The sequence below is a fragment of the Triticum dicoccoides genome, chromosome 4B (genome assembly GCF_002162155.2).
Source record: "Triticum dicoccoides isolate Atlit2015 ecotype Zavitan chromosome 4B, WEW_v2.0, whole genome shotgun sequence".
In the NCBI taxonomy this organism is placed as follows: domain Eukaryota; kingdom Viridiplantae; phylum Streptophyta; class Magnoliopsida; order Poales; family Poaceae; genus Triticum; species Triticum dicoccoides.
This window is the reverse complement of record NC_041387.1, coordinates 157,936,350-157,943,299: the sequence shown is the minus strand read 5'-3', so window position 1 is coordinate 157,943,299 and position 6,950 is coordinate 157,936,350.

Here is a 6,950-nt window from a genome sequence, read left to right as displayed (position 1 = left end):
CCTGTCGCTCCGCCACAAAGTAACAGTCGGGGGCCGTCAGGAACCCAGGCCCACCTCTACCGAGATGGAACCACCTGTCCTTCCAGCCCCCTCAAAATCACTTGCAGGTACTCAACGAGCCAACCCGACTTTAGTCACCATCTGTATAGTATATGTATGTATAATATATACCCGTGATCACCTCTCGAGTGATCACGGCCCGATAGTATAGCATGGCAGACTGACAAAAATATTGGGCCACTAATGGTAAACTAGCATCCTATACTAAGCATTTAGGAATGCAGGTAAGGTATCAACAGATGTAGCAACAATGATAGGCTATGCAACAGAATAGGATTAATCGAACAGTAACATGCTACACTACTCTAAAGCAAGCAGTAGAGGGAAGAATAGGCGATATCTGGCAATCCAAGGGGGGGCTTGCCTGGTTGCTCTGGCAAGAGAAGGGTTCATCGTCCATGTAGTCGATCACAGGGGTACCGGCAGCGGTCTCTGGGTCTACCGGAAAGAAGTAACGAAGGGGGAACACAATAATAACAGAGCAATCAAAGCATCACAAAGTATAACATGGCAATACGGGGTGCTAGGGGTGACCTAACGCAGTACTAGGTGATACTTGCGAAGGGGGGAAACATCCGGGAAAGTATTCCTGGTGTTTCGCGTTTTTGGACAGATGAACCGGAGGGGGAAAGTTGCGTGTTCGCTATGCTAGGGATGTGTGGCGGACGAACGGGCTGCGTATCCGGATTCGTCTCGTCGTTCTGAGCAACTTTCATGTACAAAGTTTTTCCATCCGAGCTACGTTTTATTCTATATTAATTTTGAAAGTTTTAATTAATTTTCTGAATTTTTTGAAATTGTTTAAATTGAATTGAAGACAGAATGTGCATTTGTTACATAGTGTTACCCTAACCTATGTGTATGACAGTGGGACCCGGGGGGCTGGTCAACCATTTTACTTTGACTGGTCAAAAGATGAGGTATGGCCCACATGTCATGGGCATCTATATTAAATTAGTGTCTAGATGAGGATGGGGCCACATGTTATGGGCTATTAGGCTAATCTAGCACTAAACTGATAGTACTAACTAAACAGTAGAATTAATCCTAGGACTAATCTAGCTAATTAAATTAGACTTAACTAGTTTGGGCCGGCCGCACACACACTCACACACACGTGCACTCACACGGCACACTCACACACACCACGCTGCATACACACACAACACACAACACACAACACACAATGCTAGAGGTTAAATCTGTTTGCTGTTATCAGAAGATAGCATTTTGTGATTTTCATAGAACTTAAACCATACATCAAATGTATTTGATCCAGTGGGATAAAATAGAGTTTGTCAAGTATACTACCTTCCCATATTTTTTTTAGTCCTGTTAACAATTGTTTTGCTAGAGTTTAAGGGCTGTCTAAAGGGCTACTCATCATAGAATTAGAAAAGCTAGCTAGCGCTACAGTAACTGAAGCAGCAGCACACGCAGAGCAGCAGTTGTAGGCAGCGAGCAGCGAGCAGCAAGGGAGTGACGCGAAGGGGAAAGGCCCGGTGAGGAGGAGCGGGATGCGGCGGAGCCGAGGCGAGCGAGGTCAGGGGCGGGTCGGACACGATGAGCAGCGACGGCGCGTGCGCGGCGGGAGCAACAACAGCAGGCGAGGCAGGCCGACGCGGCCTGTGGTGCAGGTGGCCTCCGAGGGGTACGGGAAGTTGGGGCGCGGCAGGGGGCAGCGGAGCCGAGGGGCGCGCGGCGTGCGGCGACGAGGCAAGCAGCCAGGAGGGAAGGCACAGGTCAAGTGCGGTGGCTGCGGGCGTGCCTGCATCCAAGAGGGCGGCAGGGCGCGCGACCTGGGGGGTCATGGGCGCGGCCGACGCGTGTGGCGTGAGCGCGGGCATGGGGAGGGAGCGGTGACCGGAGTCAGGCGCGACAACGGTGACGGTCAAAGGGCGGAGCTCGACGGATCGGCGATTACGGGGCACACGAGCTTCCCTGGGTCCCCAAGAGCTCGTCAGCGGGATGAAACAGAGAGGGGGAAGGAAGCGGAGGCTCACCGCGAGCCTGTAGTTGTGCAAGCGTGGGCTCGGGGGAGGCGCGGGGTAGCCGAAATCAACGGCGATGGCGGTGGCGGGCGAGGAGGAAGAAGTTGGTGCGGGCGTCGACGAGGTGGCCTCCCGTCTCCGATCCAGTGGCGAGGTAGACGAAGAAGACGTCGGTGGAGCTGATGGACACGGCGGTGCGGTGCGATAAGGAAGGTGGCCTCGGCTACCCGACGACCATGGCCATGGGAGCGTTCGGATGGGGCGGATCTGAGGAGCGGGGAGAGAGGCCGAGAGGGAGCGCGAGGTGGAGTGGGGAGGAGAACCCGAGGAGGCGCCGGCATGGCGTTCTTATCCGCCCGCCGTCGATGACGAGGTGGTCGGGCGGGGACGTGCCCCTGTTCCGACCCTGGTCGGGGGAACAGGGAAGGGAACGGCAGGGGGGGCGGGGCGGCTGGGCCGGTGTTGGATGGCCGGCTGGGCTGTTGGCCCAGTTGGCCAGGGGGTTTTCCCTTTTTCCCCCTTTTTTGTTTTAGTCATTGTTTTTATTTATTTTCTTTTTTTTGTTTTCTATTATAGTTCCATTTATTTTAGTTTTATAAAATACCAAGTTAGCAGCTAAATTAGTATCATTAATATAGGCCATTACCAAACCTGGTTTGGACCCAAAATAAGTTAGTTTAATATTTTCATAATTTAAAAAGTAATTAAATTGTTATTTCAGCCACTGTTTTTATTTAGTTTACGGCATTTAAACATTTTGAAAAAGGTTGCTTCCACCACCAAAATTATTTAGGGATTATTTGCCATATCATGAACATTTTAGAATTAATGTTTGAGAAGTTTAGAGTTTCACTTGTTATTTGAATTTGAATGGGACTTGACTCACCGCGAGACTAACAACAGTAACCGTGGTGATGTGGCATCATTAGTAGAGGGTTACTGTAGCATAACTCTCCGGGCGTCACATCAATGGAGAAAGCCGAAAACTGGTTGTCATGATAAAGCGAGAGACTGGTCAACCACTCAATGACCCAGCGGAATCTCCGCGATTCCTCCGCATTAACGAAGGACCGGTTTCCCGGTCACGTATGTACACGCACCATATTCGAATGAGCACGGACATACAAGGGGCTATATAGTAGCCCCACCATCAAACTCCTATGGCTAAGTGAAAGTGTTAAAGCTATATAGTCCGATTGCCTTGTTCACCACGCTATCACCTCCTCAACGGACCAAGACGTTGGATCAAGTGTGATTACGCACTTTGCCGAACACCCCGCATTATATGTGTGGGGGCTGAAGTCGACGACTGCAAACTTTTAGGTTATATACATACATATATAAACAGCTGCACAGGAGGCACTACAATACTTTACGGGCAAAAGTATAAATATAGCCTTTATTATCAAAAGCATTGTTTTTACAATCAAGATACATGTCACTGGAATATGGTATTCTTTGAGCACTGAGCCTCTATTAAACGGGCACCTTCTAGGACTTCTTCAAAATAGTGCTCGGGCGAGTCCTGAACCCCGGGCGGACCCCTGGTTGCAATATCGGTGGCCTCCATCTTTGCCCAATATGTCTTAATACGGGCAAGAGCCATCCGCGCACCCTCTATGCACGTCGACCTCTTGACAGCATCGATATGCCGCACAGCACGAAGAAATCATTGCACCAAACCAAAATAACTACCCGGGCTCGGCTCCTTCGGTCACAAATGATCCACGACAGCCTTCATGGCAAGCCCGGATAACCTATGGAGCTCGGCCCACTCAGCCATTTGCTCATTCAACAGCATCAGCCGCTTTGGAGCACTGAACTGCGACCAGAACAATCTTTCCACCTCATGATCTTTCCGATCTTTGAAAAACTCCATCGCGTCAGCAGGACTCTTTGTTAAATCCAAGTATGTGTCTGCAGAACTCCACAATTGATCAAGAGGGGCATATTTCGGATCGCCGAACTTCGTTCGCAATAAAAAGGGCCTCCCAGCCGCGATATCACCGGCTTGCCGAAGCTCCTCCCGCGCCGCTCTGATTTTAGAGCGAGTTTCCTTTGCTTCTTGCAAGGCCTTCTCTAGGTCAGCCGTTTTCATTTGGTTTTCCCTTTTGAGAAGCTCATATCGGCTGACGGCGTTTTGTAGCTCAATATCCATGTTGACTATTTTAAGCTCACTTTGGCAATGAGCAGCCTGTTCGGCTTTTAATTCTTCGGCTGCCTTTAGGGCGCCCGCATCACTTTTCCTGGCTTGCTCCTTGGCTCGGGCAAGTTCTGCCCGAAGGGTCTCCACGGCGGCAGCTCCATTTGAAGTCAAAGCATACTATAAATACTAGCATCATGCTCTTCTTAATATTTGCTGACCACTCGAATATACATACCCTGAGCCTCGTCAAGCCGCTTGTTCACAAGCGTGATGTCCGCATCCGCCATATCAAGTTGCCGCCTCAATTCGGCATATTCAGCAGTCCGGTCAGCCGCCCGATGTGCAGCTACCTGCGCACGAAAGCAGCACTATCATTATGTGAGACTATGATCCTCTGCTCGCCTCGTCTGGATGGCAACCAGAGTCTCAGGGGCTACTATCTATACAAAGCACACCTTGCATGTGCGGTATAGTCAAATATATATATATCACTTTGCGTACCTCAAAGCCTCCTAGCAGGCTTGTAAAAGCTTCATTCAATCCGCTTTTTGCGGCTGAAATCCTCTCAATCACCGTACCCATTAAGGTATGATGTGCCTCTGAGATAGCCTCTTGCTCCAGAAGACCCATCAATTTGTCCGGATGTACACCGGAAAATCCCGGGCTTTTCCTGTTGCTCTCCTTAGGAGCCGAGAACTCCGGACTTCGGCGGCCGAAGAGTTACCCTCTAGCCTTTCCGGATCAGGAGAGATCCTCCGGGATGACACCTCAAGGTCGTCCTCCTCATGTGGTGGGGAAGCAGGGGGGCGTTTCGCTCTCCATCATCTCTGGAAGAAGATCCCCCGAGGACGAACATTGTTGAGAAGGGCTAGCCGGACTGCAAAACATATGTCTCGGTTGTTATTCTCAGGAAAAGAGTAGGGCATGCTTACTAAAGTGCCTTTGTTCACTCACGGCTCGGTTGACGGCTGGCCCCCTTGTGGGTGCTGTGCGGTAAGGGTGCCCTCCGGGGCAGGACCCCCTGGGGAAGGTTTCTTCCCCCGTTTGGAAACCTCCATTTCCAAGTCTTCAGGGGCGGTCATTTTCTTCCCGTGGGGAGAGGGGATTCTAGATTCTCCTCCCCGATCATCCTCAAACTCGGGGGCACTAATTCCCCTGGTTAGAATTCGTAATGTACCCCCAGCATGAAGCCCGCTTTTGGCTTCCCTATTCCTCCCCTCGTTCTCCCCCGATGGCACTTGATAAGGTGCACGAGTCAGCATCCTGGTTAGTACAAGATCCGGTGAGCCCTCGGGAACAGGGGCCGAACACCTGATCTCTCCGCCTTTCTTATCCAATCCTAGCCAAGGGTGATTTTTCAGAATAATGTTGTGACAAATATAATGACAGCATGTTCGGTCGCGGAGTTACTTACTTGGGTATCTGGACGGTTGCAGTTGAGACCCGCATCCTATGTTGTGTCCGGACACTTTACTCATGATCCGAAGAATAATCGATACATCCCTTCGAGCGTCATGCCGAAGAAGTGTTGAATGGTTCGCGGTCCTTCCGGGTTGAACTCCCACATGCGGAGAGATCGACGTTGGCATGGTAGGACCCGACGAACTAACATTACTTGAATTACTTTGATGATACTGATATCCCTCTTGAGGATATCTCCGATGCGGCTTTGCAATGTCAGCACGTCATTAACTGGTCCCCAGTCCAGCCCCTTGTTGACCCATGATGTCAGTTCTGGCGGAGGGGCAGAGCGCAAGGCCGGGGTGGCTGCCCACTTTGTACCTCGGGTTCTGTGATGTAAAACCACTCCTGTTACCATAGGTCGGACACCTCCGGGAAGGAACCCTTTGGCCATAAGGCGTCGGCACCTTTGCTTATTATAGCGCCTCCGCACTCCGCGTGTCGCCCATCGATCATCTTTGGCTTCACATTGAAGGTCTTGAGCCATAAGCCGAAGTGTGGGGTAATGCGAAGGAAGGCCTCACACACGACGATAAACGACGAGATGTGAAGGAAGGAATCTGGAGCTAGATCATGAAAATCTAGCCCGTAATAGAACATGAGCCCTTTAACGAAGGGATCAAGACTAAAGCCTAGCGCTCGGAGGAAGTGGGAGATGAATACGACACTCTTGTTGGGTTCGGGAGTGGGGATAACCTGCCCTTGAGTAGGTAGCCTGTGAAGGATTTCAGCGGTCAGATACCTAGCCCCCATAAGCTTCTTGATGTCCTCCTCTGTGATGGAAGAGGCCATCCACCGGCCTTGAAGGTTGGATCCGGACATAGTTGAAGGTCTGGAGCACTTAGACTAAACCTTGGGTGTTGGAACTCGAGGAAGGGGAAGGGAAGGATCGGGCATGGAAAGAAAAGGACAGGTCTTGGCATCTTTGTAAAGAGGGTGAATATCAAGCGTCCTCCGCGTGGCCGTTTGGAACTTGCCTAAACCGAGGAGTCATACTAACGGCACGGAAGGGTTACCCGCGCTCGTATTGATGAGAATCCCGTGATAAGGGGAACACGATCTCTGCTTCGACAAGACGTGCCAATAAAACTGCCTCGCGAGACGTGTAGTAGCAGGTCGAGAAAAACGGCTCGTATAATGACCGGGCCGCGACGTGATGTCATGCTATGAAAAGTTGTCAGCAGATTAGATTTGTGGAATATTGTCCTCTCTACGGTGGTACGTGGAATTTGTTTTGTAGAGCTGGACACGATTCATGTGTTCAAAATCTACCTTCGAGTATTCGGAGAAGG